This window comes from Kogia breviceps, chromosome 3, assembly GCF_026419965.1.
Source record: "Kogia breviceps isolate mKogBre1 chromosome 3, mKogBre1 haplotype 1, whole genome shotgun sequence".
Taxonomy (NCBI): domain Eukaryota; kingdom Metazoa; phylum Chordata; class Mammalia; order Artiodactyla; family Physeteridae; genus Kogia; species Kogia breviceps.
Genome location: NC_081312.1, coordinates 5,256,997 through 5,271,626, shown reverse-complemented (window position 1 = coordinate 5,271,626; position 14,630 = coordinate 5,256,997). Strand labels below are relative to the sequence as shown.

General features: G+C 46.0%; 1 protein-coding gene across 7 annotated transcripts in view; it reads left to right on the top strand.

Annotated features, from left to right (window-relative positions):
• Positions 1 to 14,630, top strand: part of EML1 (EMAP like 1) — a 143,499-nt gene that overhangs the window by 59,104 nt on the left and 69,765 nt on the right. The gene's annotated exons all lie outside the window — the stretch shown is intronic.

The window sequence follows — 14,630 nt, the reverse complement described above, 5'->3', positions numbered from 1 at the left end:
GGCACGAACCCGTGTCCCCTGCATCGGCAGGCGGACTCTCAACCACTGTGCCACCAGGGAAGCCCGGTTATCTATTTTATATACAGTAGTGAGTCTATGTTAATTCCAACCTCCTAATTTATCCCTCCCCCTCCTTTCCCCTTAGGTAACCATAAGTTTGTTTTCTATGTCTGTGGGTCTATTTCTATTTTGTAAATAAGTTCATTTGTATCATTTTTTTTTTAGATTCCACATAGCAGTGATATCATATGATACTCATCCTTGTTTGGCTTACTTCGCTTAGTATGATAAACTCTAGGCCCATCCATATTGCTGAAAATGGCATTATTTCATTCTTTTATTTTTTTTTTTTTTTGTGGTACGCGGGCCTCTCACTGTTGTGGCCTCTCCCATCGTGGAGCACAGGCTCCGGACGTGCAGGCTCAGTGGCCACGGCTCATGGGCCCAGCCGCTCCGCGGCATGTGGGATCTTCCCGGACCAGGGCACGAACCCGTGTCCCCTGCAATGGCAGGCGGACTCTCAACCACTGCGCCACCAGGGAAGCCCTCATTCTTTTTTTTGACTGAGTAGTATTCCATTTATATATATATACCACATCTTCTTTATCCACTCCTCTGTCGATGGACACTTGGGTTGCTTGTAGATCTTGGCTATTGTAAATAATGCTGCAGTGAACATAGGGGTACACGTATCTTTTCGAATTAAGGTTTTCTCTGGATGTATGCCCAGGAGTGGAACTGATGGATCATATGGTAGCTCATTGCAGATTCTTGCTCCAGCAAATATGTTGCTCTCTTAATATTGACAGAGAACCCAAGCTTAGAAAAACAGTGAAGCAGCCTTAGGATTGCTGAAGTCATCACACAAAGTGTGACAGTATTTTCTGGCTGGACGTTGGTGAATTGTAGCCCAGCAGTGCACAGTTGTAGGTGACCAGTAAATGCTGGTTGAGTCAAGGAAGGAATGTCCACAGTGGACCAGAGAACAGTCATTTAGCCAGACCCTCTGGGATAGAGAGAGCTTGCAAAACAAAACTGAAAGCCAAAGCAAACATGATTCTTTGGGCCCCTGTGGAGGCTGTTTCACCTAGAAACTTTTGGTGACTCTCATCTCTTTCTCTGTCCTCAGTTTACAGATTTTTATTTTACTTATTTAGTTCTTTGTCTACGTTGGGTCTTCATTGCTGTGCGCAGGCTTCTCATTGTGGTGGCTTCTCTTGTTGTGGAGCATGGGCTGTAGGCGTGTGGGCTTCAGTAGTTGTGGCACTCGGGCTCAGCAGTTGTGGCTTGCGGGCTCTAGAGCGCAGGCTCAGTAGTTGTGGCGCACAGGCTTAGTTGCTCCACGGCATGTGGGACCTTCCCAGACCAGGGCTCGAACCTGTGTCCCCTGCGTTGGCAGGCGGATTCTTAACCACTGCGCCACCAGGGAAGCCTGTCCTCAGTTTACACTGTTGTCCAGTTCAGCACAGCAAACACTTACTTGATCACATGCCACATGTGAAGCTCTGAGTTGAGGACTGGGACCCAGAGGCGGGCAGGCCCCTCCCTGATTTGCTCAGAACCCTGAAGCTCATCAGCAACTTTCCCTCCGCCTTCTCGCGAGTAAGCTCATTTGGGGCAAAGCCTCCTGGTTTTTTAAAATCCCTTTTTCTTTTGTCCAGAAGAACATAGCCTACAACAGAATTCTATACCTATAAATAGTGGATTTCTGGCACATTTAAATCACCATTTCATTTCCCAGTGGTGCCTGGGAACAAAACATAACTTTTGTAGTGACCCTCTTCTTACAATTTTGGAAATAAAATGCCTCGTAAAAAGCTTCTCTCCTCCTAGTTAGTACCCTGATGTCTGCTTTCAACCAATATGCATTGCTCGTCTTTTGCCAGGATGGCTTTTCCTCATGGCTAACTCTAGAAAACAGAATTCATCTTGGCTGTAAAATTCCTTTAGTTAAAACATTTTGAGTCTGCGGCATGTAAATGTCCCCTTAAAATTAACTTTCTTACTTTGTTTGGATTTAACAAATTATTTCACAGTTACCATCTTTTCCTTGGAGTCAAGAGAGGGTACTGTCTTGATGTTGCATATGTTAGTTTTTTCTCTGGTCTTGGATACATTTTCACACGTTTATGGAAAGAAATCTATTTCCTTGTCCTTCAGGATAAATATCACCAGCTCCATGTGAGATATACACACTGGGCGATGTCTCCATTTTGAATAATCTTTTTCTCCTAAGTTACAAAGCAATTAGGGTATTTTAAATAGAAAGCAGATTATTCTAGGTATTCTTGACCCACTCGGCTTTCCAAAAATAAATCTGATGACTACCGTCTCCTAAAGGGTACATTTGAAGTCATTGCTTTATATACAACTTCAGGCTTCTAAAACTTCTATTTTTAGAAAAAGGAGGGGGGAAAATAATACAAGGGGCCTGCCCAGGAGTTTTATTTTCTTGATTAAGAGTAAAGTTTGAATTTTGGAAACTTTAAACTTTTTTTTCGTAGTTAGATCTGATGTTTCTTTATAACATTATTTTCAAAAGTGAAAATAAACAAAGCACGAGAGCCAAAGTCACACCAAGAAACAGAAAAAAGATTGTAAGGAAGCTGGTGAGCGGCGTGCCCTGAATTCAGTGGGCTGTGGGTCTCACTGCTTCATACGCAGTTAGAGGGTGATGGGAGCAGAAGGGAGAAGGAGGGGTGATTCCATAAGAAGGCCTGGGTCGCTGCCTCTCTTTCCGAGGGTGCCGTGTTGGCACGGTGCGTACACCTCTATCTGGACAGCTGGCACTCCACAGCCGTGGCTTAGTTAGGGGATATTTAGACAAGACGGCTTTGAGGCAGACCTCCTTTGGTTCTTAGAAGGCCACACTATTATTATCATTTGCCATTCTTTGGGATTGCCACCCGAATACAGGCTTGAAGTAGCCTGGACACGCGGCATTCTAATTTTTAAATATTAAATGACTTTCCCCCCCAAGGTTAACGGTCAGAAGCTTAGGGCCGAGCGCGTCTTTGTGCCGTTTGCCCAGTGACAGGGACGGCTGGGCCACAGAGGGACAGGCTGCCTTGGAAGGCAGTGAGCACCCGTGTGGGTCAGCTTAAGGGACGTGCCTGGTGAGCTCAGCGTCCCCTCCGCAGCCATTCTGAGCTGTTAGACTGCAGTGTCCACTCACTGGCCTGAGTAATTGCCTGGGAGACCACGGATAGTAACTCTCATCCTTTTCACGACGGTACTGCACTTATTTGAAGAAAGGTGTTGTGACATCTAAACTTTGACTTATTTTATCATCATTCTTCATATGACTTAACTAGTACACCAATGAGAACTGCAGTCTCATGAAGATAATTCACTAACGGATCAAGTTCAAGGCCTCCTGAAACAGAGGAAAGATTGTGGCCAACCCTGTAAAATGCGAGGCCTTTATAGAGACAGAGTTATGTTTCAGATTCTACTTTTTCTTGGTAACCTTTTTCTGTCCCCGGGATTGGCTTTTTGTGCTGATTTTCTGCCTCTTTTAAACCCAGTGATACTGCCCTGGGTTTTAGCATTGCTATTCTCCTTTTCCTTTGCTTGTGTTATTTTTATTTTTATTTTTTTGCGGTATGCGGGCCTCTCACTGTTGTGGCCTCTCCCGTTGCGGAGCACAGGCTCCGGACGCGCAGGCCTAGCGGCCATGGCTCACGGGCCCAGCCGCTCCGCGGCATGTGGGATCTTCCCGGACCGGGGCACGAACCCGTGTCCCCTGCATCGGCAGGCAGACTCCCAACCACTGCACCACCAGGGAAGCCCTGCTTGTGTTATTTTTTTTAAAAAAAAAAAGACATGTGAAGAACTTGTTGCCTTGTCATGCATCTCGACTGTAGAGAACCTCAGCCTGCAAAGTTTGCTTTGTGGTGGGATTTACTTTCAGATAGGAAGATTCGGGATGTTCTAATTATACTGAGCTTGGGCTACCATACAGTGGAGAAAAGAGAATCAAATAGTTTCTGGAGGCCTATATTCTTAAAATTCTTGCTGATATTACAGTTTTTTCAGTACTGTGGTTGGACTGGGGGCCCAGAGTGCAGTGAACAGACACCATTATATTGCTATTCTGAGTGTGAATACAGAAAAACGTATGATGAACAAAGGAGTTCCGTGCAGAATTACGTATATTGGAGAAAAATTGTGTAGGAAACAGTTGAGCAAAAGCAAGCAATAGGGGCATGGCCAGGAAACTGTGGATCCTCGTATGATGGAAAGCCAGGTAATCTTTAAAAATGTTTGTGTTCTCGGTAACAACAGGAAAGATGCTTGTGTATTGTATTAAAAGGCAGAATCAGGATATAAAACTGGATATGTTGTTGGGCTTCCCTGGTGGCGCAGTGGTTGAGAATCCGCCTGCCGATGCAGGAGACACGGGTTCGTGCCCCGGTCCGGGAGGATCCCACGTGCCGCGGAGCAACTAAGCCCGTGAGCCATGGCCGCTGAGCCTGTGCGTCCGGAGCCTGTGCTCCGCAACGGGAGAGGCCACAGCAGTGAGAGGCCCAAGTACTGCAAAAAAAAAAGAGACTCCTTTCTCACCACTGAAGGTGATCTTCACTGCACCAAGGTCAATAGCAGAGCTCAGAGTCCGGAGGCTGGAGCGTGCTCATGTGTGTTCTCAAGAAGACAAGGAGGGACTTCCCTGGTGGCGCAGGGGTTAAGAATCTGCCTGCCAATGCAGGGGACACGGGTTCGAGCCCTGATCTGGGAAGATGCCGCATGCCGCGGAGCAACTAAGCCTGTGCGCCGCAACTACTGAGCCTGCGCTCTAGAGCCCACAAGCCACAACTACTGAGCCCGCGTGCCACAACTACTGAAGAGCCCATGCTCCACAACCAGAGAAGCCCCTGCAATGAGAAGCCCGCGCACCACAACAAAGAGCAGTCCCCTGTCACCACAGCTAGAGAAAGCCTGCACGCAGCAATGAAGACCCAATGCAGCCAAAAATAAATAAAATACATAAATTTTTTTAAAAAAAGAAGAGAAGGAATCATGGTGTGGAGTTAAATTCATAATAGATCCATTGTAGACATGCACGGCTAATTTCCATTTCAGCGCTAGGGGAGTGTTACAGGATTTCAATGTAAAATGTAGGTTAAAATATAGTCATTGTCCCGTGTATCTGGGGATGGTCTGCTTTGCTATGCATTAACCAGCAAGAGTTCCTGTTTCTCATTTTAGATTTTGCTTGGGAGTTCAGACTGTCTTTGGCAGCTTGCCTTTTAAAAAACTTGAATGCACCTTTTGCAAACTTTTCTGTTCTTTATATTAATAGCCCCGTTAGTTAACAGATCGGAGAGTGAATAAATATAAGCAAAAACCTTCAGCTGGAGATGCTGACAAGAAAGACAGTCCTGTTGTTCCAGGACATCAAAATCTGGTCTCAGAATTTAGTGCCTGCAACTGGTGTTGAAAGCTGACTGCAGGTTGTCTTTAAGTAGCCTCCGCTACATTAACACTTAACCCTGATAGTCATAATAATTCTTGTGGCTACCATCTATTACTTGGGTGGGTACAGGCCTTTGCAATAGACATTTTGTATGTATTAGCTCATTTCACCTCTCCACAACCCTTTGAGGTAGGTATTATTGTGCCCATTTTACAGATGAGAAAGCAGCCTCTAGGAGATGGAATAATTTGCCCCAGCTTACACAGCTGGTTAGGGAAAATCTGGGACTAGACCCTAAGGCCTGGCTGAACATACATTCTTTCTGCCATCTGTGTTGCTTGGCTGTGCATATGCCTCTTAGCAGTATTATTTAAATTAGCATTATTCAAATCAAAGCAGATATTTAAGAAATGAATAAGTATATGACTTGAAATGAGAGTTTTTTTTCAAGGTTTAATTTGATTTGCAAAGTGTCCCAAATACAACAAATCATATTCAGCATATAATTGTGTAAAATATTATATCATAGTCCTTTCACAAATTTTATTAGCTAGGTGCAAGTAACAAATGAAAAAATTTTAAGTTCTTTGCAGTGAATGAAATTAATGAACATTTAACTTAGTTCTTTATCCTGGTTAACCAAATCAGCAATTTTTCCCTCTCTCTCATCTACTGTGCTTTCTCCTTATCTTTCTCCTTACAAATTGGTTACTTACAGAAAATACCTTTTGCTTTCTTTTAGCCGGAACATGCTATACTTTCTTCCATTTTCCTCTTTAATTGCCTTCCCCAGTTTAAATAGGTGTTTGTTAGTGATTTATAGAAAAGCCTTGGTAGATATATTCAGTTTTTCAGAGACTGATTGTTTTTAAACTTTGTATTATGAAAATGTTGAAATGCATATAAAAGTAGAAAAAAGTGGGCATTCGCCACTCCCTATGGGTGGTCTTTTGTTTTACAAATAGTTGGCCTTGTGTGTATGGCATTTTTAATTTTTGCCAGTATATCTTTTTTTTTTTAACATCTTTATTGGAGTATAATTGCTTTACAATGGTGTGTTAGTTTCTGCTTTACAACAAAGTGAATCAGTTATACGTATACATATGTTCCCATATCTCTTCCCTCTTGTGTCTCCCTCTCTCCCACCCTCCCTATCCCACCCCTCTAGGTGGACACAAGGCACCGAGCTGATCTCCCTGTGCTATGCGGCTGCTTCCCACTAGCTATCTATTCTACGTTTGGTAGTGTATATATGTCCATGCCAGTCTCTCACTTTGTCCCAGCTTACCCTTCCCCCTCCCCATATCCTCAAGTCCATGGTCTAGCAGGTCTGTGTCTTTATTCCCGTCCTGCCCCTAGGCTCTTCATGACCTTTTTTTTTCTTAGATTCCGTATATATGTGTTAGCATACGGTATTTGTTTTTCTCTTTCTGACTTACTTCACTCTGTATGACAGACTCTAGGTCCATCCACCTCACTACAAATATCTCAATTTCGTTTCTTTTTATTTGCCAGTATATCTTTAGGATAGGTTCCTGGAAGTGGGATTGCTGGATCCAAGGATAAATGCATCTGTAATGTTGCTTGGTATTAGTGACGGGAACCTTCCCCAGTACATAAGTAATTATCTACTTTGTCTGACAATTTAGCAAAAGCAAGGTGCCTTCTCCAATTCCAAATATAGACATCTTTTCAATTTCGAAGTAGATAATTAGGAATTCTGGGTTCATAATGGTCAGGTGTGTTAAAGTTAAAGTTTGAATTTCTACACATAATCACATACATGGTCATGCTTTGCATAATTAAATTTATTGTGAAACCTAATGGAAAGTTTTACTTATCAAATATTGCACACTGAGTTATTAATGTGATGTAAGTTAAAAGGATTTCTTCATCTTTAGATTATGACAGTATCATAATAATAAGCATTAGTAGATTTGACTACCTATACTTGAATTTCTATATTTACATCAACTGTAGTTTTGGAAATATATTGCCATAGATTGTACTTCATGGAAGTCTGAGTATTCCAGTCCTCCTGTTTAGAAAGATGAAACCTTTTTATTTCAGGGATACTTGTGAATGCTTTAGACCTGAGATTCTGAATACCTTTGTTAGAGATTTTTTTTTTTAAGATTTTTTTTGATGTGGACCATTTTTAAAGTCTTTATTGAATTTGTTACAATCTTGCTTCTGTTTTATGTTTTGGGGGTTTTTTTGGCCACGAGGCAGGTGGGATCTCAGCTCCCTGACCAGGGATCGAATCTGCACCCCCTGCACTGGAAGGCGAAATCTTAACCACTGGACGGCCAGGGATGTCCCATGTTAGAGATTTTTCAGTTCCCATGCTCTGGAGTCACTTTTCAGGGATGTTAACTCGAGGTAGTTTATGGGGACCTTATACTGAATAGTACGTACGGTAACAGGAAACCGAGGGCCATGAACAGTGTACCTGTGGCTGCATCTGTCCCCCTGACGAGGCCTGTCCACTCCAGTGGCTCCTCTCCTTCACTTCTGGTGGGTTGGTGGGTCTAAGGGAACTTACGCAGCGTGAAAAGTCCCACAGAAACTCGGGTGTTTCTCTCCTGAACACTCTTCTCACACGAATTAGGACCACAGATTTCAGAGCAGGAAGAGCCACCCTTAGAGCATTTATAGACTGAAGTCCTTCCTTTATGGATTAGGGAAACGGGGCCCAGAGGGTCTTGGCTGCGGTCTCACTGCCAGTGGAGGACACGCTGGAATTCGCGCCCTGGCCCTCGACTCCCAGCCCCGATCTCCTTCTGCACTCTCCTGCCCCCTCTCACTCTGCCTGGGCACGGGGAGGAAAGCCGCTGTTTTGGGGGATGAGAACTGTCTGGGATCTTCCTCGACCCCTCCGTGTGTGTGCAGGATGCAGTGGACCTGATTCTGCCTCGGGCACCTTTGCTCATCTCTGAAACCCTGCATTTAATTCTTCTCACGTTGTATTCAAGATACAGAATGCATCCCGGTGTACGAAACAGAGCATGTCGTCATCTGGGCGTGGCCGTGGGTCATAGCTACCGCCTTTTACGTGCTGCTACACGCAGGGCACCATGCAGCTCGCCACTGCTCATTCCAAACCCTCACAGCAGCCCTGCAAGGTGGGCACCGTTATCCTATTTTACAAAGAAGCCGAGGCTTGGAAAGGTGACTTGTCCAGGGCTACGTAATAAAGCCGAGTTGAGAATGATTAGGTCCGAACTCAAGACTCTTTGCCCTTTATTCCTCTGTGCTCCTCCAACCATCCCGATATCCCTTCCAATGCATGCATTCTAAACATATATCGTGTATCACTCATCCTCCTTTTAGTTTGAGAAATTCTCCTTTCAGTGCTATGTATCTATGTTTTGCCCCTAAGAACAATTAAAATAATTATTTTTAAAAAACCTTTTATGAACTGGAAGAACGTCTCATATCTTGGTGTCATCTCAAAGCCAGGGATCCATTCCTCTTACCACCTTATGAGCAGGAAATTGTGTTGGAATCTTCCCTGGTGCTTCCCTTCAGCAGTTTCCGAGATCGCTTTTCTGAAAAATGACTCATTATGGCTGTTCTTGTGTCCTGCTGTCCTCATGGTCCAGGCTAGTACCTGTTCAGATTGGACATTAGGAGCTACTGATTTCTTCCACAACTTTTCTTTATGGTGGCAACATTTTTTCCTTGAGTAGCTAATCATCATGTTTAGATACAGAAACATGAAAGAGACCTGACGTGATGTCGTGTGCAAAATAGGTATTTAGCAAGCATATTGATGTAGTCGTGATGCTATTTAAGAAGAGTCAGTGGTGACAAACAGCCAAGGATGTTATCGAGATGAGGATGTAGTGGAGATTGGATCTTTGCCAAAATGAGAACCTTTCCAACTTCTTGTCACTCCAAGTGTGGCCGCCATCCCCCACCTCCCTCCCTCTCCCCCTCTTCCTCTCCATATCCGCTATTTTTCTTTTATGATTTCTCGTTACAACTTTAACAATTCTGTTTGCTTTGCTTTTGATGCTACTCTGTTATAGTTTAATGTGTAAGGTTTATTATGCCCTCTGAGAAGGCCCGTTGCATGCAATTAATGTTCTTTTTATGGGCTTTAAAAAACTCCCATTCCCTTTTTGGGGAGAAGGGCAATACTAGATTATTATGAGACTGAATTTTGAACTTATGACTCAAGGAAAGATAAAAAACAGTGACTCAGACGGACTTCCCTGGGGGTCCAGTGGTTGAGACCCCGCGCTTCCACTGCAGGGGGTGAGGGTTTGATCCCTCATCGGGGAACCAGGATCCCGCATGCCGTGTGGCACGGCCAAAAAATGGAAAATTAAATTTAAAAAAACAACAGCAGTGACTCAGAAATGGCAACACAGTGCCTTTCCTCGAAAGCGGGGTCTTTGTTCTCGAAATTTAGTGCTGTCTGATCAACAAACGCGTGTTGAACACCTTCTGTGTCCGCATCACAGGGGCTGCTGCCTTCGTGGAGCCCCCGGGCAATGCAGTGGACGGCAATACACCATGTGAGCACAGCAGCACAGCAGGGACCAGGGGAGCCCAGGAGGCTCGCCCGGCCTGGTTTGGTGGGCATGTAAGTGGGTGAGGCAGGTCCTGGCCCAGGTGTCGGAGAGGAGCTGGGGGCCAGGCGTCTTCCATCAGCCCCTCCAGACCCTTTGCTCACCCTCCTCCAGCCAGCTCTCTGCCCCGGCAGCTGCGCTGTATGGACCACACCAACCAGCCCCACCCTCTCCGCTCCAGTGAGGCTTGAGCAGGGGATCCCCAGCTGCGGACTGGAAGGAGGGAGAGCAAGGTCAGAGGATCTGCCCCCGACTCCTTCCACATGCGGCCCCCTCGGGTTGGCCGTGCCCCGCCCCCTGGATGTAGCCGCTGCTCCGCCTGCAGCGTCTCTCCTCTTAGGGTCTGGCCACCTACCTCCCCTTGGCCCTGCAGGCATGGGATTAGCTATAGCTGCGCTGCTCTCAGCCTAGGAGCCGGGACAGTAAGCCCAGGGCTCGGTGTAGAGTCCGGTCCACTCCTCAAGCACAGGGAGAAGGATCTGGGTGCTGGCCCCTCCCAGCACGATGTCTGCACCCACTCTAGCTGGGGAAGTAAGACTAGCCCGCCGGAAATAGCAGTCCGTAATCAGGCACTCAGCCGTGAGCTGCAGACTGACGTGTGACAGAAGATCCCAGCGGGACAGCCAGGGAGGCCTGGGCTAAACGAGGAGAGGCCCTTCAAAGCTGGAGGATGGCACAGACCAGTGGTTCTCAAAGCGTGGTCCCTGGAGCAGCAGTGACAGCAACCTGGAAACTGGTTAGAAATGCAGAGTCTCAGGCTCTGCCCCAGACCTCCTGAATCTGGGGATGGGGCCCAGCGATCTGTATTTTAACTCCAGGGGATTCTTCTCCACAGAAACAAGCTAAGGAGGTGGGAATGAGGCAGGATTTGCTCGGCGGGGTGGTGGGGGGCTGGATATTAGAGCGCCTGGGTGCGTGGTGGGAAAACGAAAGTCGGTGGAGAGAATGAGCTCTGATGGCTGAGGTTGTAAAAGAGCAGGATGGTAGCGCGTGCCCTGGAGGCGCAGGGGCCTGGGAGTCAGGGACCGTGTCCTCTTCCCTCCCTCTTCCAGGCCCAGCTGTGGAATGGAGCTGGACCCGTCGTGTTGTCCCAACTGGACAAGATGACACAGTTCAAGTTGTTACCACTCTGCCTGGCTCCGGGCACTCGGAGCCGCCATCATTGTTTCAGCTTTTGCGTTTTGGTGGGTTCTGATGACCTGTCACGTGGTGTAGCGGGCTGTCAGGAGCCGTTGGCACCACGGCTGAGGGATGTTTTTAAGGAGATTCGCCTGAACAGAACCGGCCGAGTGCACTGGGAGACCAGCCCTCGGTTCTAGGAGCTGTGCTGGGGGAACCACTGCAGAGACGGCAACAGTGGAATGAAAGAGGCCCGGCAAGCTGATAGGCATATACTGTGGTCACTGCCCGGGGCCTCTGTTGGGAATTCGTACAAACAGAAACTGATTCCCTCACAGTTCTGGAGACCAGATGTCTGAAGTCAGTGCCACTGGGCTGAAATCAGGGTGCTGGCAGCGTTGTCCCTCCTGGAGGCTCTGAGGGAGAGACTGGTCCACGCCTGTTGCCAGGCTCCGTGGCTGCTGTCTGTCCTTGGCTAGAGGATGTACCACTCTCGTCTCTTGCCTCTGTCCTTACGTGGCGAGCTCCTCCTTATGCATCTTCACCTGGGCCTCTTTTTTTTCCCCTTAATTTATCTTATTGAAGTATAGTTGATTTACAATGTTGTGTTCATTTGTGCTGTACAGCAAAGTGATTCAGTTATTCATATACATACATTCTTTTTTTTTGGTATTACTAGTCTTTTTTTTTAACATCTTTATTGGAGTATAATTGCTTTACAATGGTGTGTTAGTTTCTGCTTTATAACAAAGTGAATCAGTTATACATATACATATGTTCCCATATCTCTTCCCTCTTGCATCTCCCTCCCTCCCACCCTCCCTATCCCACCCCTCTAGGTGGACACAAGGCACTGAGCTGATCTCCCTGTGCTATGCGGCTGCTTCCCACTAGCTATCTATTTTACATTTGGTAGTGTGTATATGTCAGTGCCATTCTTTTTCATATTCTTTTCTGTATGGTTTATCACAGGATATTGAATATAATTCCCTGTGCTCTACAGTAGGACCTTGTTTATCCATTCTATATATAATAGTTTGCACCTGCTAATCCCAAACTCCCAATCCATCTCTCCCCTGCCCCTCCTTCCCTTGGCAAACACAAGTCTCTTCTCTATGTCTGTGAGTCTGTTTCTGTTTCGTAGATAAGTTTATTTGTGTCATATTTTATATTCCTCATGTAAGTGTAATCATATGCTATTTGTCTTTCTCTGTCTGACTTCACTTAGTATGATCATCTCTAGCTCCATCCATGTTGCTGCAAATGGCATAATTTCATTCTTTTTTATGGCTGAGTAGTATTCCATTAATATATACACATGGGCTTCTTAAAAGGACATGAGTCATTGGATTCAGGGCCCACCCCAATCCAGTATGACCTCATCTTAACCAATTACATCTTCAAAGACACCCTTTCCTAATAAGGTCACATTCTGAGGTTCTGGGTGGACGTGAATTTCGGGGAGGACGCTAACACAGTACATGTATTTTCTTAAAAAAAGACAGAATGGAGACTGAAATGGTAGGTGAAGTAGAAAGAGGAGATAGAGATGAGGTGAGGATGGCGTTTCTTCCTACCTGGGAAGGGTTCTGTCCCGGCAGAGAGTGGACGTCAGCACGGGGAGCAGATTGTGTCTGTTACAGGAAAGATTCAGGATCTCTGTTTTGGAGCTGTGCTATTTTCACTGTGGACTATTAGCTCTGAGCGCTGGTCTGGGCCCTTGGCTGGAGCAGGTGTTCAGGGAATGAGGAAAGAGAGAGCTTGGAGAGAGTGGAGAAGGACGATCTGCTCTGGCTGGAGCGGCCTGACTGTGGCTTTTTAAACTCTCTTTCACAATTAAAAAAAAAAAAGGTAGTCCGGCCCTCAGCTTTAGGGACTGAAAAGTTTCAGTATATTAAAATTCTGACATTCTAGGCAGTTTTGTCACTGGTGGTATTTTTAAGAGCCTGCCCTGAGGTAGATTTAATTCTGGGATGAACAAAATAAACTCTGCTAGCATTTTAAAATAAACTTTTAATTGCAGAGTAGTTTTAGATTTACAGAAACGTCGCAAGCAGAATACAGACGGTTCCCACATCTCCCGCACCTGGTTTCCCCTATTGTTAACATCTTATATTAGCGTGGCGCGTTTGTCACAACGAATGGGACGGTACTGATACATTATTATCCATCAAGGGGCATATACTTTATCCAGATTTCCTTCGTTTATCCCTTATGTCCTTTTCTGGTCCCAGGGTCCCATTTGGGGTTATATATTTAGTCATGGTGTCTCCTTAGGCTCCTCTGAACTGACAGTTTCTCAGCTTTTCCTTGCTCTTGCTGACCTTGACAGTTCTGAGGAGTACTGCTTAGGTAATCCATTGACTGTCCTTCAGTTTGGGTTTGTCTGATGTTTTTTCTCATGACCAGACTAGGGGTGGGCTTAGGGAGAAAGACCGCAGAGGCAAAGTGCCATTCTCGTCACATCTACCAAGGATGTGTACTGTGAACTATGCCTTAGCGCTGTTGATGTTGACCTCGATCACCTGAGATGTGTTTGTCGGGTTTCTCCTTCTCGCCACACCTCCGCACCGCGTGGTTTAGAAGGAAGTCACCGTGCACAGCCGACGCGGAAGGAGTGGAGAATATGCTCCACCATCTCAAGGACAAAGTATCTACATAAATTATTCAGAATTCTTCTGCCTGGGCATCTGTCCTCCTCGTGTATTTATTCCATCATGTATTTATATCAGTGTGGTCCTGTGGATATTTATTTGATAGTTGGGGGTATAATCCGGTACTACTTTATGTATTCCGTGGCTCACATTGTTGCGGCTTTGGCTCTTCCCATTGGCTCCTGGGACCCTTTGCCACACCCCCGTCAGTGTGGGTTCCGTGAGCACTTCCTTACTTTCTGGCACCATAAGATGCTCCAGGCTCATGTTGGATATTCTCTGTCTCAGCCCTGGATTCAGGGGCTTCCCCAAGGAGCCCTGGTTCCTCGTGCTGTAGAATGGTATTAGAAACCCAGGTTTGGGCCCTGGGTCTCTCAGCAGACAGAGCTGGGAAACAGACGTGTTTTTACAACCCGTGTACACAGACTTACCTATAATTACGTCTCTGTGGGTCTCCGTCTCTGTTAAGCTAGACATGAGTTCACACTGATGTCTCCTCTTCTCCATTCCACCTGGTTCATTCCAGCCTTCTCCCCTTGCTGGTCTGTAACCTCCCTCTCCAACAGTGAGAAGCCTGGCTCCTACCGTATGGCCCTGTGGGAAACAACTTTACCAACCAGAATACCGTGCTTATGTGCAGTTCCTTTTGTAGTCTTCCAGTCTCTGCTTATTACCAGAATTACTTGGTCCGCACCTTTCCTCTCCACCCCCTTCCGTGAGGTTACGTTACACGTTTGTAATGCAGTTAGATTCTTTTGTCACGGTCTGCATTCCGTCATGGGGTTCCCCCATTTCCTTATTGACTATTATTGTATTTGCGTATATTAAGGTTCACTCTTTGTGCTGTAAGGGTCTGTGGGT